The following is a 20,507-nucleotide window of genomic DNA, read 5'->3' as shown; positions in this document are numbered from 1 at the left end:
TATCAACAATAATAAACCAATAATGTAAAACTTCACTGCGGAGTTATAAAATAGTCAACTCGGAGAGGCAAAGACAAAACTTACCCATTTCGCTGAACAAGTCTCTGGTGATAACTGTCGGTGTTTTCAACAGTGGCCAGATAGCTTCTGTCTCAGAGACACCTCCCCCAACCCCCTCTTAGAAAACAACAACGAGCAACTTGTAGGCCTAAAGCTACTATTATTATTATTATCATTATTATTATTATTATCTTATTATTATTATTGTTATTGCATCTATATGCGCAGTTAAATACATAGTCTGTGGGATTTGCAGACAGGGCTGGAGCGGAACTACCGCGGCCGCGGACTGTCCGGTGTGAAAAGCCAAGTTGAACACACCGCCTGATAACCGGCGCAAGACTGCCGTCGTTTCGCTGCCGCCACGCCACGCTCTGGTCTGAAATCGGCCTAAGTAGCAGCCAGGTGCTGCTCATTTAAATGCACTCAATTTACTGATAATTATCAAGCATTTCTATTTAAAAAAGGGAAGTTTTGTAAGTTTGCTGCTCACAGCATTCAGGTGTGTGTTAATACAATAACAAGGAGGAAAGAAAAGACATTGGGGGCGGCTGTAGCTCAGGAGAGAGCAGTCGGCCACCTATCGGAAGGTCAGTGGTTCGACTCTTGCTTCCCTTGGCCACATTTCGAAGCACCCTTGGGCAAGACACTGAACCCTACCGATTCATCCATCAGTGTGAATGTGTGTGGGAAGCACATAGCTATGCGTAGTTATGCAACTAACTAGTGTTAGAAGCGCTTCGAGTGGTTAGCTAGACTAGAAAAGCGCTATCATACAAGTATGGTCCATTTAGCATTTACATCAGCAGTGATCTTAGAGAAGCAATTGTTGCCCATTTATCTTGGATGGGTTAGGGTTGTCAACTGATCCTCAAAATACAAAATCATCCTGTTATTAGAAACTAAAAGATGTGTTGTGTATTGACTTGATAAGGAATGCACTTTGTTCCGTACTTTTAGTCCACGGGAAATCCACGGGAGATAAATATTAAAGGTTAAATCATTAACCTCTGATCATTTGTAGTAAATAGAAGGAAACCTCCTATTCTCCCTGGACTTGTCTGTTAAGTTTTGCAAACAACAGCCCAAATAGAGAACGCTCCTTTCATTGGTCGTGACTCAAGACGAATTGGAGGAGCGTGATAGTGTACATCTGACAGAAAGTATGAAAGAAAATCTGTTCATTTCTAAAATGCCCTGCAGATTTCTCTTATGACTAAAACTTGTACTGCTCTTTTATTCTAAGGAATGAAAAATAATACATGTAAACATATCCAAAAAATAATCTGTTATATATATAAATATAAATATAAATATACCAATCTGCTCAAAAAAAGATTAGGATTTTTTATTTTTGCACAAGTCTGAATACATCGACCTGTGTATGCTTGTCTGTTAAATGGTTGAAGTCAATTACCAGACAGAAAATATAAGCCTATGGACAGGATGTCTGGCAACTAGTTATTAGTTTATTAGTACCCCCACCCGCCATTCGTATCTGAAATGGTTCAGTTTAAGATTAGAATTAAGCCAATTAGAAAAAGACGAAGCAAGTACAGCTTGTTTGGAAAGGTTGCCAAGAGAAAGAAGGAACATGGCAGCGTGGCTTAGCTTTTGACCACAAACTCCTCTGTATACCAAAGTATTCTCGAGTCAAATATAAGAACATCCATCCAACAGCTAAAGCTTGGCTGAAGCTGGGTCATGCAACAGGGCAATGATCCGAAGTGCACCTGCAGATTAAGTAAAAAAAAGACTGAAATAGAAAAGAATCAAGGCGTCAACCTGACTGAAATGCTGAGGTGTGGGACCTTATAAAAGCTGTGCATAAACAAATGTTGCAAACCCCAAAGAACCGAAGCAACATTTAAAAAAAAGACTCCTCCACAACAACGTGATAGGCTGATGACGTCATACTGAAAATGATTACTTTAAGTTATTGCGGATGAAGGGGGTTCTACAAGCTGCTGAATCATGAGTTGGACATTCTGTGAAATACTGACAAAGTGTATATTTCAGGTCTGTTCATCTGAGGGATAACATACCTTCATAAAGACTTGTTGAGGACCAGATGATTTTCTATTACATAACGATACAAACAACTTTACATCTGAAAAAGGTGTGCTTTCTTTTTTACAGGGCTGTACAATTCAGTTTATCATATTTCCTGACATTTAGTCTCATTGACCATACTCGTTCTTCGGTCAACAGAGATCCCTACGAATAACATTACTGACAGTGGCCCAAGGGCCCTAGAGCCACAGTCAGTACCGGCAGAACTGGCGGAACTGAGCTCCTTTGGGTGGCTTTTTTCAGCTTAGCTGCTAAATGCTCTGCACTTGTGTAGCGCCTTCTTACCTCATCTGGGTTCAACAAAGCACAGTACAATGCGTTTTTTCATTCATTCAACCACACAGCACTCTCTAAAACATATATGCAATATCATGCAACTCTTTTTCTTTAAAATGACATATCAGTCAATCTACTATCGCAGGATCTGGTGCAACGCGATGTTAAGGATCTTGGCCCAAGTCACTTTGGAAAAGGCAGGGGTAGAGGATCGAAATGCAACCATTCTGATCAGAGGACGACCTGAACTACATTCGCTCCTATTAGTTCAGGTGAGCCAGTACAGGAAAAATGTACTGGAGGTGCTAAGCAATTTAGCCACAGCATTAGAAGTAGAAAGGTGGAAATGTAATATCCATCTGGAGGAGCCATTTAAAACCAAGTTTTAACCTCTTGGTCGATGCCTGAAGAGGTTACTTGAATATGTTTTCATAATTCTTTAGTTTATCTCTATACAGGACTCATTGTTCATGGTTTGCTTATGATCTGGGACAAATTTGTCATTTCCAGTAGATGGCATGCATCTCCTTGCTGAGTGTTGTGTGGTTACATGAAGACATACTGGCAGACTGAGGATGGCTGGAGGATGCCTTATGATCATTAGAAATTTCTCACGTGCACAATCCTTCTGGAGGTCCACATTTTTTTTCTAGTCTGATTTCTTTTGATTGTCTAGTGGCATTGAGCATTATAATTGGATTACAATGAATAGGACTATAATTTGGTTACGACAAATATTGGCTGAATTGGTTCATAATTGGATTTAATTGGACTGTATCTAATTGGAGTGGATTGGCCTTGTTTGCCTCCTTGTTAAAGGGCCTTCAGATGACTTTTGTTGTGAATTGGTGCTTTATAAATACAGTGAATAAAACTGAATTTAAAGCAAAGACAATTAACTTGAAGGTAGGCTTTAAAAATTGGTCTAAATTGAATTGACTCAAATAATTTTCCATTGTTTACTCGCCTTTTGAAAGGTCTCTAAACTCTTGTAGAAATTGGGGGGGGGGGGGGGGGTTTATTTCTTTTTGGCAACATGACATCTGTGGTGTGATCAAAAAAGGAAGTTTAAATGACGCTCAACAAAGCTAACTTTTAACTTTCACTTCATCTGACTTCAACCTCAAAAATTTCCCAACGGTTCAGCCAATGCTACCATGTAGTTCTTTTTTTTTTTTTTTTTTTTTTAACGCTTTGCGATTGCATCAGACCGTTGTTTACTTTGTCAGCACTTCCTCAACCGCACAATGTCTGCGTTGCATTGCATTACTGCCTTTCATCAGCTGTAACTTAGAGTTCTATTGGTCTAATTCTAAAATAACTACTAGAAGACGGTAAAAGATGTATGTTTTGTTCATCTATGCAGAAGTAATGCCCAGGACAACTTTTGGCAGACTCATATGATCAGCAGCAGGAATCTGGCCCAGCAATAATATATTATTAATTGTCCTTCTGGTGAAAGCAACAGTACAATATTTTGACATATCCATTAAAAAACAATATATAGGCAAGCATAAGAAAGAACACAGAGGCAAATATTATTTGCACACAATCTTATCATGTCTTCGGGATGAGGACTTTGTTCTGTTTATACATGGTCCTCTTTGGACAGTACCTTTAATTTGTGATTAAGAAAGCACTTGTTTAGTAACCTCCAATGAAAAATACTTAAGCTAAGTGAGTTACTGGCAGTAAGTCAGCCTGAATAAGACATGAGTTGGCACCAGTTAAATTAAACAATTTCGACTTGTTTGGAGAGTTGCTTAATCATGTATCAGTCAGATGTTACTGTGGATGTTTTTCGGTGATGAAGCATCAGCTTTGCTCACTGGCTTCTCGTGTATGATGGGGAAGTAGGAATACTAACGGACGAATCCAGAGGCAGTATGCTCCACGGAGCAGCTTCACAAGAGCAAATCCAAACCCTGTAGTATATGTCCATTCAGGCCGTCTTCTCTTTGTGTTGCGACTGCATCTCCTTCCCCACCTGCAGGGTATTAGTTAGTCAGTAAGACTGTGGGGGTTGAGGTCAGAAAACTGCCTGCTCACCCAACGAAGAACTGCAGGAGAAATGATGTTTACACAGGCAGGCATGAGAAGTTCTGGATGAATAAATAATGCCTGGGATTAAGTCCCTCACTATTTTTAGTCCCTCTTACCCTGTGATTATTCCCCGTTCTTCTCCCCACTTTTTTTTCACTGTTATCCTAAAGCTTAACATGCACTAGCTGCCATGGAAACTGCAGCATTGTTATAAAGAGAGCTATATGGTGGAGGAGGGGAGCCAACATGGATGAAGACCATCTTTTACGACATTTGGATTGTCTTTTTTTTTTTATCTAGCTATTCATTCCGTTTCTCTTCTAATGGAGATGTGTTTTGTGTCTGTATGTTGTATCAGATTTGGGGAATCAGAGTAGCAATGATGCTGAACCACTAACATGTTTCAAATGTGGTAGAGCAAAATATTTTTTGGAAATTCAACAAGTGATTAACAAGATATATTCAGTACAAAAAAAAAAAAAATATATATATATATATATAACCCACTGGCTGATTTAAGGTGTTATCAAATATATGCAGTGCAATAATATGTGCAGAATATAGCACATGAGAAAAGGATGTGAAGGATGGAGGCAGGCTTTGTGTATTACATTCACATTAGCAGGTGCACAGAAGGTCATGCATATGCACAGAAGCTAAAAGGTGAGGCACGACTCCGATGTCAGTGGTTGGTATTCTTAAAAAAAAGGAAAAAAAAGTGCAGTTTCTTCTTCTTCTTCTTTTTTCTTTCTTTTGAGCAGCAGTAAAGCGCGATATAGAAACAGAGAGGTGAGACTGATCTAATGAGACAGTGTGATCACAGCCTTCCCTCAGATCTTGCAAACATCCAGAGCAGACTTTCACGAAGCTCTCCTTCTCACGACGACCGCCTGCTTTCATGTTTCAGAAGCCAGACCAAAAAAAATGAATAAATAAACGCATCAGCGCAGGCTTTTACTTTGCAGACAATTTGCTTTTGGGGACAAATTTTTATCGCGTCAAGTGTCAAAGTCTTGTGCTGCAAGTGTGGGCACGTACACGATGACCCCTCCCCAAAGCAACAACTGTTCAATTCCTGATTAGCATTTCTATACTTGCTCTGGGAGGACTTTGAGCTTTTGAATTTTAAAGTTTGAGGGTCGATGGCTCTATTTTTGATGTTCACAAAAACACAGTCTGCAAGGATTGTTTCAAAGCATGTGTTTGCTCTAACTTCAGCTGCACAGCTAAAGAGGCGGGATGAAGCAGTTGTTGAAATCGCAGTTTTTGGCTTTCAATTCATCTCTCTTAATTATTACTTCTTTTATGTTGACATACACAGTACACATACTTGAGCATACAATGCCTGCAGTATTGACAGGCAAAAAGCAATATCAGCCAGCTGAAAAAAAAGAAGATGAATGACCCCTTTTTTTTCTTTTTTGTCCCACATATTTGTTTGACCTTCACTAGTTCTCACATGGTCTCATTTGTTCATTTTCCAAACTTTTTACTTGGTAACTGGCTGAGGTGAAGCCAAATAAACCTGGACTGAATCTTACAGACATGCGTGCATCAAAGCCTCTCAAGACTTCAAACTTAAAATGTCAGCTACCAGTTTGAATTGAAAAATTACAGTCTGTAAACGTTTAGGACTGTATGCTGTATAAATGGAAGCATCAGACCAATGATATTTTGACTTGTGGTCGAGCAGCAGGGCGATCGGGTATCAGCTTGACCTAATGCGTATCCTGGTAACCTCTGAGTTAAATAAGCCAATATTAGTTTGCAACATTGCTACAAAAATGAAGATAAACCGGCTAGCAAAGCCGTAAATGGTGTGGTAACGGACAAAGATAAGACTGTTTGTCAACGTTATAAAAAAGAAGCTGTCTTACTCTACAATAACAACAAATCTGCTGACTCAACTGCTAGTTTGCCACAAAGAGAAGCATCACATGTAAGCGAGACAGACTGCCTGCTATTCAGCACAGTCAGCTAAAGCAAGTCCCTGCCAGAGGCCCATAAACATGCCCTTTTAAACAAAATAGCAAGATACATATATATATAGATATATCTATATATATCTATATATATAGATATATATAGGTAGTATTCTACCTTTCATTCAAATCAGTTTTAAACACGATTTAATCAGCAGGTAACCGAAAGGTAGTGGCACTTTCTGACAGCAGTGGCCCACAGGTCATTACAAACACAACATGATGCTGACCCAGCCTCAAAACCCCCCAAAATACGAAAACGATCAAGTCTCTGAAGGATGTGCCAGAACAAGAGTCAAATGAACTAATCCCATGACATCACAGGGCAACCCCCTACGGTGCTATAAAATAGACGAAATTAAGACTGCAGAGAAGCCAGCAGAAGTTATATCCCTGCTCAAGTCTGCTACTGTTCTGGACAGTGATGTGGGAAGAGACTATTCATGTGTCTTATCCAGCAAGCCTTATTTATCAGCTATTGCCTGATGACTAACATACAAGGCTAGCAACACATTGGAACGGTTAATCAGGAAGCTGTTAATCAGTATACTAGCAGCCTATTGGTTGAGACTAAAAAGTAAGCCGATTTCTGCACCTGTATGGTCAAACCATACACCCTAAAACATGTTATTGACCAGCCGAGTCTCGAGCTCCAGCAGATTGCTCTGCAGTTTCTGACCCCCCCGCTGAAGCCCGGAGCAGTTGCTGGTGCTAGGCTAGCTCATCACTGGCCAGATGAGTATCATGTTTTAGTGTCACAAGGGGGGGCTATACAATACCGGGCATTTGGTTTTGATGTTATGGCTGATATTGATGGTGTATAATGTTGACTGCATGTGGGTTGTGTGACATTCCAAAGCCTTTCAGCCATGAAAAGCTCAGCAAAGGGTCAGCGTTGTCTCGTGTCATTTTCAATTCTAAAAAAAACAATGATGAGGAGAAGTTTGTTCTCCATTTTTCTGTATCAAAGAGGTTTTGCATCGCACATAACAATCCCTCCCACAGTGCAAATAAGCAAACCGTCCCCTCGGTAATGAGTTTAATGGGCAATAACAACAAAAAAGCCATTACACGAGATGAGGCTGACATATGACCAAAATATTTCCAAATACAAAACAGATTGAGCAGCTTTTCAGATGGGTCAATCACAACAACAGAGCACCCAGCTATTTACAGCAATTAGCGCACTTGACAGAAAGCTGTAAAGAATGGCTGGCAAGCGGCACTGGCGAGAGCCGAGGATGTAAAACACAACATGACAAACAAGGACAGACTGTTTTGGGAGATGGACGACTTTAGTTCGTCGTGCACATACACAAAAAAACTTCTTGCATTAAAAATGTCAAACACACACATTGTCCTAACCCTACACAATGTCCCGTTTCTGCCAGTCAGCAGCTGCACACGTCACTAGTGTTGCTATTGATTCTCAACTGCGAGTCTGCTTTGAGTAAATGTTAGTGAAGTACAGATGGTGGTCTTTGGTTTTAGTTTGATCAGTTCAGTCTTTTACAGGAGATCGGCACATATTTTCATATCAAAGCCAATTTACTTGCAACTGACAGTCCTCCAGCCTGTGTGAAAGCAACTGCTTAATGTCCTTTTTAGCGTCACAGTTGCTTTATCAAATCAACTCTTATTATGACCTGCATTGAGGAAAAAAAAATTCCACATTACTGAAGCTTTTGTTCCCATTGCAGGATCTCTGCTGTAAACTAATCCTTTTTATGAAGCCACATCAATTATTTAGACTATAACACTGATTTCAATAAGGATAATGAAATAATACAATTAGACATAGCTTTAAAATTGGAATAATAGAGGCTTTAAACTGCAAGTGGTAGAATCATAAAATATCTTATCCCAGATGCGTTTGATAGCTTAATCCAAGTTCTTTGCATTTCTGGGTGAGAGCATTTGATTTATAGCACGAGTGCTGGTCAAATATTCATATGGCACTTTAAATGAACAGCTATAGCCTCGTAAAACCTGGTACACTAAATTCTTCACTAATATCTTGATCCAACAGAATGACGAAAAGAATGGAAGGGGTTAATAAAGGGTGAGCCCACAAATTAGTAAAGTAAGTAATTATTTTAATAAAGTGCCAGCGTTGGCAGGCTCAGCTTGCTGACCTTAGCTGTGGCCTCAGCTGTCAGCGGCCACACCTGTGAAGCGAATAGCTAGTGGACTGTACAGGCCGACGAGACCACTGTTGAATCCAAGGTGACATATTCAGTTTAGTTTTCAGACCAAAACATAAAAGGCTTTATCTTGATTAAAAAAAAAAAAAAAGAGAGAATCTTTTCCAATAGTGAAGCAGCAAAGAGAGTGAGGTTGACATATTTCGTTTGAATGGCTTAAAACAAAAAGAATCCTTTCATCAAAACTTTGAAAAGATCTATTAGCTTGACCCACGTAGCAGCAGTAAGGACATTCCAATAAATCTGCTCTATGTGCAACACGCATGTGACACCAGTAGGACAATGTGTGCTGCTGTCACTTCAATATTTCAGCACATCGCCTGTCGTCGGGACGAGGCTAACCAAGGCCGTCCTATACCTCGGGCGCTCTCTGAAGTAAACCATCGTGTCAACAGCGATGGGGCTGCACGTGCTGCTCCAGCATGCTGGCCACCACAAACAGGCCTCTGGCACCCACTGACAACAACCCTGGCACACGGGGCATCGGCTGACACACAGACAAATTCTGTCAGGCCACACACACACACGCACGCACACAACATAGAGACACACTGCCACCCTGCATCAAGAGAAGATTCAAGCTCTTGTGCTGGATTTGTGTTTGTGACTAATGCTGCACTTGGCAATGGGGATAAAAGAGAAGCCGCAGCAGAAGAGGATTTCATTTCCATCAGTGGAAACCCTGGCATTTCCTTACTTCCATCCATCCATCCATCCATCAATCCATCCATCCATCCATCCATCCATCTACTTATCTAAGTCCACACATAACATTTTCTTTCCAAGACATTTTCTTCAGAAAAACCTGTTCCTGTCACAAGAATATAGAAAACATAGAGCTGTATGTATGCATGTGTGATCTGTCCAGCCATGTGCTGGAATTGGTCACAGACAGCGACGGAAATGAGGGACCAAATATCGTCAGCGGGAGCTGGAGAAAACCCAAACACGAGGCTTCAGAATCGCAGTTCACAACCTAATAGTTGACATCATGGAGGGTTTCCAAATTAATTTACAGTCTCTGAGTGTTCATGTAGTTCTACCACATGTACATGTTACTTATTCTTAACTCTTACACTGACTGCATAATCTTAGTAAGAATTTTTTAAAACAAGATAGTATTCAAATTAATCGCCAACTCAATCATAAATCGAAACATGTCATTTAAAAACATTTTTAAAAAATCTTTCATTATTTTAATTGGGCGTGAGATTACAATCGGGGGTTTTAGTTACGCCTGTGAAATCTGCTGAACAATACAATCTACCAAAAACAACTGTGAAGTCTTCAGTTTCTGTTGACCTTGTGAGAAAGGAGATAACTGTACACCAACACGTCACATGCGGGGAATTGACAGCTGTGAAAGATTTTTTTTTTTTTTTAGCCAAATCACCCGAAATGCTCATACAAGCTACTTTAAAAATCAATAAATCAAATCAAATCAAATTTATTTACATAGCACATTTCATGTACAAACAATTAGAAACAATTAAAATCATTTAAATGAATTTAAAAACAAGCAACAGTCTAGATAAGTTAAAAGATATTTCATGCATAGACACATGAGAACAGAAATGTTTTTAACCTGGATTTAAAAATGTCTACATTTGGTGAAAGTTTAATCTCCAGTGGCAGTTTGTTCCACTTGTTTGCAGCATAACAGCTAAATGCTGCTTCTCCATGTTTAGTCTGGACTCTGGACTGGACCAGCTGACCTGAGTCCTTGGATCTAAGAGCTCTGCTGGGTTTATATTCTCTGAACATATCACAGATGTATTTTGGGCCTAAACCATTCTGGGATTTGTAAACCATCAGCAGGCTTTTAAATCTGTTCTGTGACTGACTGGAAGCCAGAGTAAAGATTTTAAAACTGGTGTGATGTGTTCAGATCTCTTAGTCCGGGTTAAAACTCTAGCTGCAGCGTTCTGGATGAGCTGCAGATGTTTAATGCTCTTTTTGGGAAGTCCAGTTAAAAGAGCGTTACAGTAATCGAGTCTACTGGAGATGAATGCATGGATGAGTTTCTCCTGGTCTTTTTGGGAGAGGAAACCTTTAATTCTGTTGATGTTTCTGAGATGGTAAAAAGCTGCCTTGGTGACAGCTTTGATGTGGCTGCTGAAAGTCAGATCTGAGTCTATCAACACTCCGAGGTTACGGACTTGGTCAGTGATTGTAAGGTCCCGAGTCTCAAGATATTTACCAACGCTGACCCTCTTCTCTTTGCTACCAAACAGAATGATCTCAGTTTTGTCTTCATTTAATTGTAGAAAATTCTCTCTCATCCAGGTGTTTACTTCCTCCAGACACTGACACAGTATGTCTGCTGGGCTGCAGTCGTCCGGTGACAGAGACACATAAAGTTGCGTATCGTCTGCATAACTGTTATAATTTATGTTAAAGTTCTGCAATATCTGACCCAAAGGGAGCATATACAAGTTAAACAGAAGAGGTCCAAGAATTGACCCCTAGGGGACGCCACAAGTCATGGCCACTCGCTCAGATTCATAACTGCCAATTAGGGATGCAAATTATCGATTAATTCATTAATCATTAGTTGACTGATCTTATCGATCGACTTACGATTAATTGATAAGCGGCGTTTTTCACCTGAATTTCAGTGTTTCAATAGGGCCTTTAAAAATATCAGCTAGTTAAAACACTGAATTCAAAAAGTATATATTATATTATGATAATTATATTGTATTGTATTATATTACATATTCCTCAAGTAATTATGCATTAGGAAAAGAAAGCAGACATGTTTGTTTATGGTATAACAAAATACATTCTTTAATAAAAAATGTTTTTAAAAAAACAAATAAATTAAGGACTGGCTCAGTTCGTGCATTTGAAACATTAGACATTTAAAACAAAAAAAAACAATAAAAGAAATTAAATAGAGAGCCAAACAGAATATTATTGAGCCTATAGATTATGAAGAAACTGCATCTAGGCTATTAATTAGGAAATCCTCAACTGAAACATGCACAACATTTTTCTGCCTTAATTTGTATAGGGTTACAGCAAAATAGAATGAAACGTTCAGAGGGTCCCTGGACACAACATAAAACATCACAGGGCCTCAAACCAGATCAATCAAATAAAGTAATGATCAAATCGTGTTACCCTTTCCTGTCTGAAATGTGGCAAATGGCTATTACGGCTCATATCACAACTGGACCTATATATTTTTGTTCAAGAAAATGAGCATGTTAACGTGGTCAGGGGTAAGGCGTGTGCGCAGTCTATTTACAGTGAGGCCAGCTGCTGAAAATACACGCTCAGATGGGACTGATGTGCCTGGCGTACACAAATACCGTTTTGCTAGTTTTGCCAGCGTCGGAAACCTCCCTTCATTCACTTTCCACCAGCATGTGGGGTTCGACTCAAGAAGTGCAGGAGGGTCCTTTAAGTAAATCTCCACTTCGCTCTCCACGCCACCTTTGCGGGTATTGGAATAGGTTTCACCCAGGAGTAGACTCATAGCAGATGTAGCCCCATGTCGCTGAGGCGCTGCTGTCTGGATAGTGTTCCCGTCTCCAGCGGTGACGGCACCTGTTGCTGTGACGCTGTCGCGTTCAGCTGTAGCCATTTCAAGCAGTTTGGAATTAGCTGAAATCCTGGTAGCTGGAGGTAGAAATCCCAGGTGTTTGTGGCGAGGGTCAAGCATAGTTGCGACCATAGAGGTGGATGAGTCGAGGTCATCAGACTTAATCTGTTGAAAATAGAAACAATAGGCATACAATTATTAAAAACGATACAATTGAATGACAATTACATTGGGGCCTATTGTTTGCGTCATTATTTTTTGTATCATTATTATTGTTATTATTATTGGATATAGATCGTTTTAATAATTAATGGATACATACCTTCATGCGCTCGCCCAGCGAATCTCGCACTCTTTCCTTGAACTCTGCGACTTTGTGGCTGTCCCCGTCTGCAGCGCCGAGGTGGTTGTTGATTAGACTGAACGTGATGGGGTAAGTGTTTGAGATTGACACCTCCGACTCGGCAGACATCACCGTAGTTGCACACTTCAGGGTTCCCAACATCGGTGCCATATCTTCCATTAGCTGCCAGTAGTCGTCTCTCAACTCCAGAGTCCTCGCATCTGCCAGTTTGGTCACGGAACGGTCTGATAATACGGCTGACACGGCCCACCGCTGTTCGACTAGGCGCTCAAACATGTCGCAGACTGAGTTCCACCTGGTTTTACAGGATTGAATGAGGCGATGCGGTGGAAGCGACATTTGCTGTTGCTTTTCACCCAGGGCTTTGGTTGCGATTGTGCTGTGGTGGAAATGTTTCACCAACCTTCCCGCTGCCACTATTGCTCTGCTTACCCCAGCAGCAGCAAAGCCGTCATTGACTGCGAGATTTAGACTGTGTGCAAAACATGCAACCGATTTCCAAGTGACTCGTGTGGGGTTGTTTGCATTGACAATGTTTCTTGCGTTGTCGTGAACACACGCTGTAATGCGACCGGAGAGTCCCCAAGTCTCCACAACCTTATTAAGCTTGTCAGCTAAATTGTCAGCGGTGTGTCTTTCCGACATGTTCGTCGTAGTCAGGACTGCCGATTTTAGCTGCCAGTTCTCGTCGTTGTAGTGGCACGTCACGGTAATGTAGCTTTCTGTTGTTAGAGCCGTCCAACAGTCTGTTGTCAGAGCTACAGCAGTAGCAGTAGCTAGCGTTGTTTTAAGCTCACTCTTCCTTTTTTCGTAGCGAGCCTCGAGGCAGGAGGTTATTGATGGCCTCGAAGGGATATTGTAGCCTGGCTCTAGGATCGCAATGAGATCCTGAAATCCTGCACCGTCAACTGTGTTGATTGGCATCAAATCTCTCTCGATCATGCTGCATATGCTCTCTGTAATGCCCTCCGCCCTTCTCTCATCACACGCTTGCCTTCCCAGTGTAGCTTTGATTGTAGGTTGACCAGGTGCACGGGTGCCATGCAGGACAGCTCCATGCACGGTGTTCAAATGATAACTGAGTGAGCTAGTTGAACTGTTGTATTTCAATACCGCATGACACAGCGAACATTTGACTTCTTTGCCTGCATTAATAATGTTGAAATGGTCCCACACAGCACTTCTTTTCGCCCGCTTCATTTCACATCTCGCAAGGGATCACTGTTCACCTGTCCTTCTCACGCTCTGTTCAAGTTACTACAGACAGTAGCGCCCTCTAGCGATTAATCGTGATTAATACATTTTGTTCGAGCAACCTCTTGATCGACAATTAATCTAAAATCGATTAATCATTTGCATCCCTACTGCCAATTGTAACAAAATAACTCTGGCCTTCTAAGTAGGACCTGAACCAGTTAAGGACTGCTCCAGAAAGTCCAACCCAGTTTTCCAGCCTGGGCAGCAGGATTGTGTGATCTACAGTATCAAACGCAGTGCTGAGATCCAACAGAACCAGGACTGAAACATTACCAGAGTCAGTGTTCAACCTGATGTCGTTTAACACTTTGACCAGAGCTGTTTCAGTGCTGTGATGACGTCTGAAGCCTGATTGAAAGTTATCAAGACTTCCACTTTCATTCAGAAAGTTGTTGAGCTGGTTAAATACAACTTTTTCAATTATCTTAGATATAAAAGAGAGATTAGAGACAGGTCTGTAGTTGTTCATCATAGAGGCGTCTAGAGTTCTCTTCTTTAGGAGTGGCTTAATGGCAGCTGTCTTTAGTGACTTGGGAAAAATGACTGATGCCAGTGAGCTGTTAACTATTCGTAGGAGATCACTTTCTACTGAGGTAAAAACAGTTTTTAAAAAGTCGGATAGTATTATGTCCAGAGAACAAGTTGTTGATTTCAGATGCCAAACTGTTTCCTCTAGGATTTTTAAATCTACAATATTAAATTGTGACATAACGTTAGAGTTATTTCTAGGTTTTACACACAGATTAATTTTCTTGTTTGTCTGTGTTGCGTGAATGTTTTGTCTAATCGTTTTGATTTCTTGGCTAAAAAAGTTGACAAATTCGTACTGTATGTACAGCAAGACATTCACCAGGTTTGAAGTAGACTGGATCAAAAGAAAAGCGAACAAAACGCACACATAAACACATCATGCATTCCTGCATTTATTAGTGGGCTATCAGTGAGGCCCTCAAACTAACTGCAAAGAAGAAAAAAGAAGGAACGCTGCTTAAGTTATTAAACGTAACAGAACACAGCACATCCTCTACAAAACACGATTAAACAACAGTGTCTTCAGTCAGAGGCTTCTTCAGGTCCACTTTAATTAGAACCAGTAGCCTACAGCTCACTACTTTATTATGATTATTTCTTCTATTTAACATTGTGTGTATTTATGCAACAACAATAAAAGCATCACTGGATTGGATTGATCTGAAACCTGTAATAATGAATAATTGGGCCTCTTTGTGGCAAACAACTTGTACAAAACATCGATTCTAATGTCTTAAGTACACAAAGCAACATTTTCTGGGATTGGGACTCTTGTGATTTCATGCCAGTATTTATTCTTTTTATCGTTTTAGTCTCTACCAACTCCGGGGTGAAATATCCTGCTATTTAGCAGCTAAATGCTCCACTATGCTCGCTAGCTAGCTGCTAACAGTTACTATTTGTTTCTCCAGAGGTAATATAGAGTGGCTTTTCAGAGGCTTTGCTCTGAAAACAGCTACCGGCTGCAAATAATACTAACAGCAAAATTGTGGACTGAACAGCCATACAATCAGATAGCTATAAAACTTTGTGGAGACAAGGAACGGCAGCAGAATAATCCGCTAATCATCATTAAGAGCAAAACCCGTACTCGCTCCATCTGTGAGCTTCTTATTAAAAGTGACGCTTTCAACTTGTTCCACAGCACCATCAAAGTGGTTCTCCTGGCACATCTACTTAAGCAAAGACTGAGGTCAAGATTATTTCAACTTCGCACTGATGACATTCAACATGTGAAGAAGCAAATGTGGAAAGTGTCCAGATGTAGCCACAGAGATGCATCATCCACAGAAACCCTGTTTGTGCCCACTGAAATGCAATTTAAATAACAAATGCAACTTCTTACAGCCTCTCCATTTGCCAATTAGCAGAATGAGCCCTTCACATGGTTGATGTCAGACACACTGTTTCTAGGACATAGGGAATTCCATGCAGTAATTACAGGGGAAGGCAAAGCAGCTGCTTCTATTGTAAGTCTCGATACAGTCAAACAGACGCTGATCTGTGGATTGGATGGATGCTTTGGGAGTTACAATAAACCCTTTGTCTCAACAGATGAACCATCCCATGTCACCTACTGTTCTCTTCCCATCCAATCAGTATAGAGAGGCCGACGGCAGGATAGATGACATTGACGAACCACAATCCTTTCCCATAGAATCTAGCTTCAGCATAATGGGGAAAGTCTATCGAGTTGCGCTGTAACCCTACTTACTCTCGTCAAACAGGGCGGCTGAGAAAATGGGCAAGGAGAGGTCGAGGTCCGAACTGTTTAACACAACTTCTGAGAAAAGAGAAGGTCCCCTGTGATCTCGTTACCACCCTCTGTCCTCTACACCTCTGTAAAACAAGCCTGCTGTCTCTCATGTCCATCACATCCATGCAGAGGAAGAACTCATTGACATGTTTAAATGGCAGAAAGATAAAAGTAGCAGCAGCCAAATGGCAGCCAGCAGATAGGTCACTGAAAAGGCCAATGGGTTTTACAGAAGCAGCAGCTTGGACTTCATCCTTATAGGTCACTGGTCAATATGAGGGGGGGTGATGAATGAGTAGCATTTAGACTGGCAAATTACTGTTTCCATCCTCAAAGTGACAAGGCCCACAATCAATGGGAATTCAATTGAGGGCCTGGTGGTAAAATTGTAAGTGACAGGTGATACTTGGCATGTTTTAGACTACTGAAAGCTGTTGAAGCCTTTTTTTCCCTTCAACAGATGACAGACAATGGATTTGAAAAAAAAAAAAGAGGATCAGAACAACACATGCTTCTTCATTTCTTTTTGATATTAAGTACTGTACTTGATCATGAAAACTTTTTTTGGAAAATGTCAATTCAAACAGAATGAAAGGATTGAAAATAGAAAACATAATCGTTGAAGGTGAGACGTTTGACTTTTTTTTTCTTCTTCAAAATATTTGCTGGTCTTGAATCATTAACATGATTGGAAATAAAAAACAAAGAGCCCCTCTGGAGAGGCAGAGTCTCTCGTAAGATGGACAAAGGTTCAGCAATCTGAACGTCTACGTCTACACATTGTGAAGCAATTTCACAATTATGTTCCTCAACAAGTCGGTGAAACGTGAAGAAACCAATCAGTTACTGAAGTCAGAAGCTTGTCTCGAAGTGACGGAATTGCTTGTTATTCCCAACATTTCTAAGACCAGAAATGGAGGCGGAGCCTTTAGTTTGGAACCAGCTCAACAACGTACCTCTTTGTTAAAGATTTAACTACATTTTTGCTCCAATGACTGTTTATACTAATATTTTACTGCTTCTGCACGTTGTTTTATGAGTGATGTTAACCATTTCACTTTTGTTTTTTTGGTACTTTACGGCACACTTAACTGCACAAATGCTTGACAAACACTGTAGAGAAAAAGCTAAGCATGAACTGGGTTAAAATTGCTAACAGTATATTCAGTAATATTCCTGCAGTACATAGTATCATCAAAAGATTAAAAGATTCTAGAGACAACTCTGCGCATAAGGGACATGGCAGAAAATCCATAGTGGATTCCCACGATCTTCGGGCCAATCAAAAGCAGACATGATTCTGTCATGGAAATCACTCTATGAGCACTTCCAGAATTCATGGACTGTGAACACAGTTCACTGTGTCATCCGCAAATGCAGGTTAAAGCTCCAACGTGCATAGAAGCAGACATACGTGGACATGATCCAGAAACACTGATATCCTCTTTGGATAAAGTGGAAAACCATTCTGTGGTTGGTTTGTCAAAATTTGAAATTCTTTTTGGAAATCATGGGGGCCACATCCTCTGGACTAAAAAGGAGACCACCCAGCTTGTTATCAGCACTCTGATGGTATGGGGAAGCAGTAGTGCCTCTGGAACCGGCAACCTGCCCATCTGGACGGCACCATCAGTGCTGAAAGGGATATACAGGTTTTAGAGCAGCATGTGCTCCCACCCAGATGACGTATTTTTCAGGGAAGGCCTTGCAGATTTCCGCAAGACAATGTCAAACCATATGCTGCATCTATTACAACAGCATGGCTTCATAGTAGAAGAGTCCAGGTGCAGGACTGACCTACCGGCAGTACAGACTTTTCGCCAATTGAAAACATTTGGTGCCACGTGAAACACAACGTAGGATAAAGAGCTGCTGAGCAGCTGGAATCCTTTATCAGACAAGAATGGGACAACGTTCCTCTCCCAAAGACCCAATACCCAGATGTTTAAAGACTGTTGTTAAAAGATGAATATATGGCTTACTCTGAGGTAACAAAGCCGTGATTCTTATTTACATGCGACCCTGCTATTACGAAAGCATACTGAAGTAAATCAAATTGAACATGTGCCCATAGATACCTGTAAATTCTACACATTGTATCCCAAATAAGGAAGCTGCTGAAGTTGTTGCTTGGAGCAGTTTTAGGTAACTGCCACAATCATGAAATAAAATGAAAATGTTTTCATGTGATCAACGAAATATGATGTGCAATTTACGCATATCGCAATGATTGACTGCCGTGGCTCTCGCAGACTATCAGCTTCCGGGTGTTTAGGTCACGCACACACTCGATATAAAGCTCACATTTAAATACATCCTCACACTGAATCTGTATCCGTTAGGCTCTTTGTGGAGGGAAAGTTAGAAAGGGGATGAAGATAAGCTGCTCAGCAACAACGAGGCCAACGAAGATTAAACTGAATTTATAGATGAGGCAGTCACCTGTTTGCTGATTACAGCTGCAGCCTTTGTTCCTTGTAAAAGATAAAGATAAAGGCTGAGTGGGGCTGTTTAAGAGGGTTGTGATAAAGGGCTGAGCAACCAGCCACGTCTGGCACCTTCGGGACTCAGAATCACAAGGGATGGGCAGAGGGCACGTGAAGCGATGTCATCATCTGTCTGCCTTCATCTGTGCTAACGCACACTGACACGAGGCCTGATTTCCAAGAAAGAGCTGGATGCAGAGGGGGAATGGGAAGCAAGGTGATTCACCAAAGGGTGACAGAGCAGAGCAGCCCGACTGCGACGACGGTGTCAGCAAAGTACCTTCACTTCCCAAAATAAATTGTCAACTGAACAAGTTAGAATATGACTAGAGGGGCCTGTGTTCCCATGACCGTGATGCTGCAGGCATCCCACGAGCATCTACATCTATTCCTCTGTATTTCTCTGTTGTTTGCAAAACCTTCGAGCTGTTTCAGTCAATGTTTAATTTAACTTGTTTGTGTCTATTCCTATCGAAACGGTTCCATTTTTAAACCAACATTTCGAATAATTAATGGCCAAAAGCACACGTTAAAAAAAAAAAGCTCTGCATTACCCCTAAGTTTTACAATCCTTTTTAGCTTCTTTTGATAATCTGTTTTGGTTGCACTATAACAAACCTGTTCCTGTTCTGGAAGGACCAATTCAAATTGTATCTTTGGGTCTGTCGCAGGGGCATATAATTTGCTTCCATTTCTTTAGTGTAATTCATGAAAAACGCCAAAAATAACGCAGTTTGACAGACAGAAAATACTATTTTTCCACCAACAAGTTGACTCCCAAAGAGCTATTAGATGAAAACTTGGCATATCTCAGCGTGGTGTGCAGTGTGTGCTGAAAGAAATTTTTGAAAACTGGACAAGTGGAGGACAAAAGAAGTGTCAGGTTTGAATAACTGTCTGCTGCTGATGAACAGCATCTTAAAGCGATATTCCTAAGAAATCGGAAAAAGTCCAGCAAAGACCTGAGAGATGCATCTGGACCTTCAGCTGATCCATTACTGTTCACTGAAGCCTCATCAGTAATGGTCTCCATAAAGGGTGGCTGTCAGGAAGCCATTCTTAAGGAAGGGAAACAGGAAGAAAAGGCTGAGCTATGCCAAATGACACAAGAAGACTGAAAATCAGTGGCAACAGGTTCTATGGAGGGATGAATCCTCCCCAGAGCCCGGACCTCAACGTGTAAGATCATCTTGACAGAGGACGGAACTAAAGGCAGCCAACATCCAAACAAGAGCTGTGGAGTCTTCTTCAAGAAGCCTGGAGAACTAATCCTGTAGACTACTTAAAAAAAAATGACAGAAAGCTTGTCTAAGAGGGTTCAGACAGTGTTGGAGAATAAAGGTGCTCATAACAAATATTGACTTTAAAGCTCGTTAGCGTCGTAGAAACTCTGGTTCTTCTGGATTTCTGTGTTTGTTTTCACGTTGCAATAAATTGCCGCACCTATTAATGGTTTTTAGAGACTTTAGCAGTTCAATTTGACTGGCATAAACAGCGGTGACAGAAGATTTTCGAAAAAAAATCCCACTTTTAGTTTTCATGCAGGTATTTTCTTGGGAGAAGAGTGTATTTTACCAACCCAGTTACCAAAATAACTCAAAAGTCGGCAAAAACGTTGAGAGTCTACGTGAACAGAGCCAAAACACAAGTATCAGGAGCAAAAATAAACCGAACCCAAGCATTGCCAAAGCTGTTTGGCTTACAGGTGGCCACCGCACACACACACACACACATAAAAACATACATATATATGTAGCAGCCAGCCACTAAATAAAATCCAAAGACTGAGACTGAATTTTTAAACATGACCCCAAGGAGGAAGCCGCTGCAGGTAACACAGACGACCCACGACTTCATTTTCATCACCTGACATTGCGCAACCCATGATTCACTAAGGAGCTCATCCAAGGAGACAAGAAGAAGAC

The 20,507-nt window shown here is 40.9% G+C and overlaps 1 protein-coding gene across 1 annotated transcript in view; it reads right to left on the bottom strand.

Moving 5' to 3' along the window:
• pkib (protein kinase (cAMP-dependent, catalytic) inhibitor beta) overlaps positions 1-20,507 on the bottom strand; it is a 38,816-nt gene that overhangs the window by 17,204 nt on the left and 1,105 nt on the right. The window lies entirely within an intron of this gene.

Source organism: Odontesthes bonariensis, chromosome 18 (genome assembly GCF_027942865.1).
Source record: "Odontesthes bonariensis isolate fOdoBon6 chromosome 18, fOdoBon6.hap1, whole genome shotgun sequence".
In the NCBI taxonomy this organism is placed as follows: Eukaryota; Metazoa; Chordata; class Actinopteri; order Atheriniformes; family Atherinopsidae; genus Odontesthes; species Odontesthes bonariensis.
Note: the sequence above shows the minus strand (reverse complement) of the source record. Positions and strands in the feature narration are given on the sequence as shown.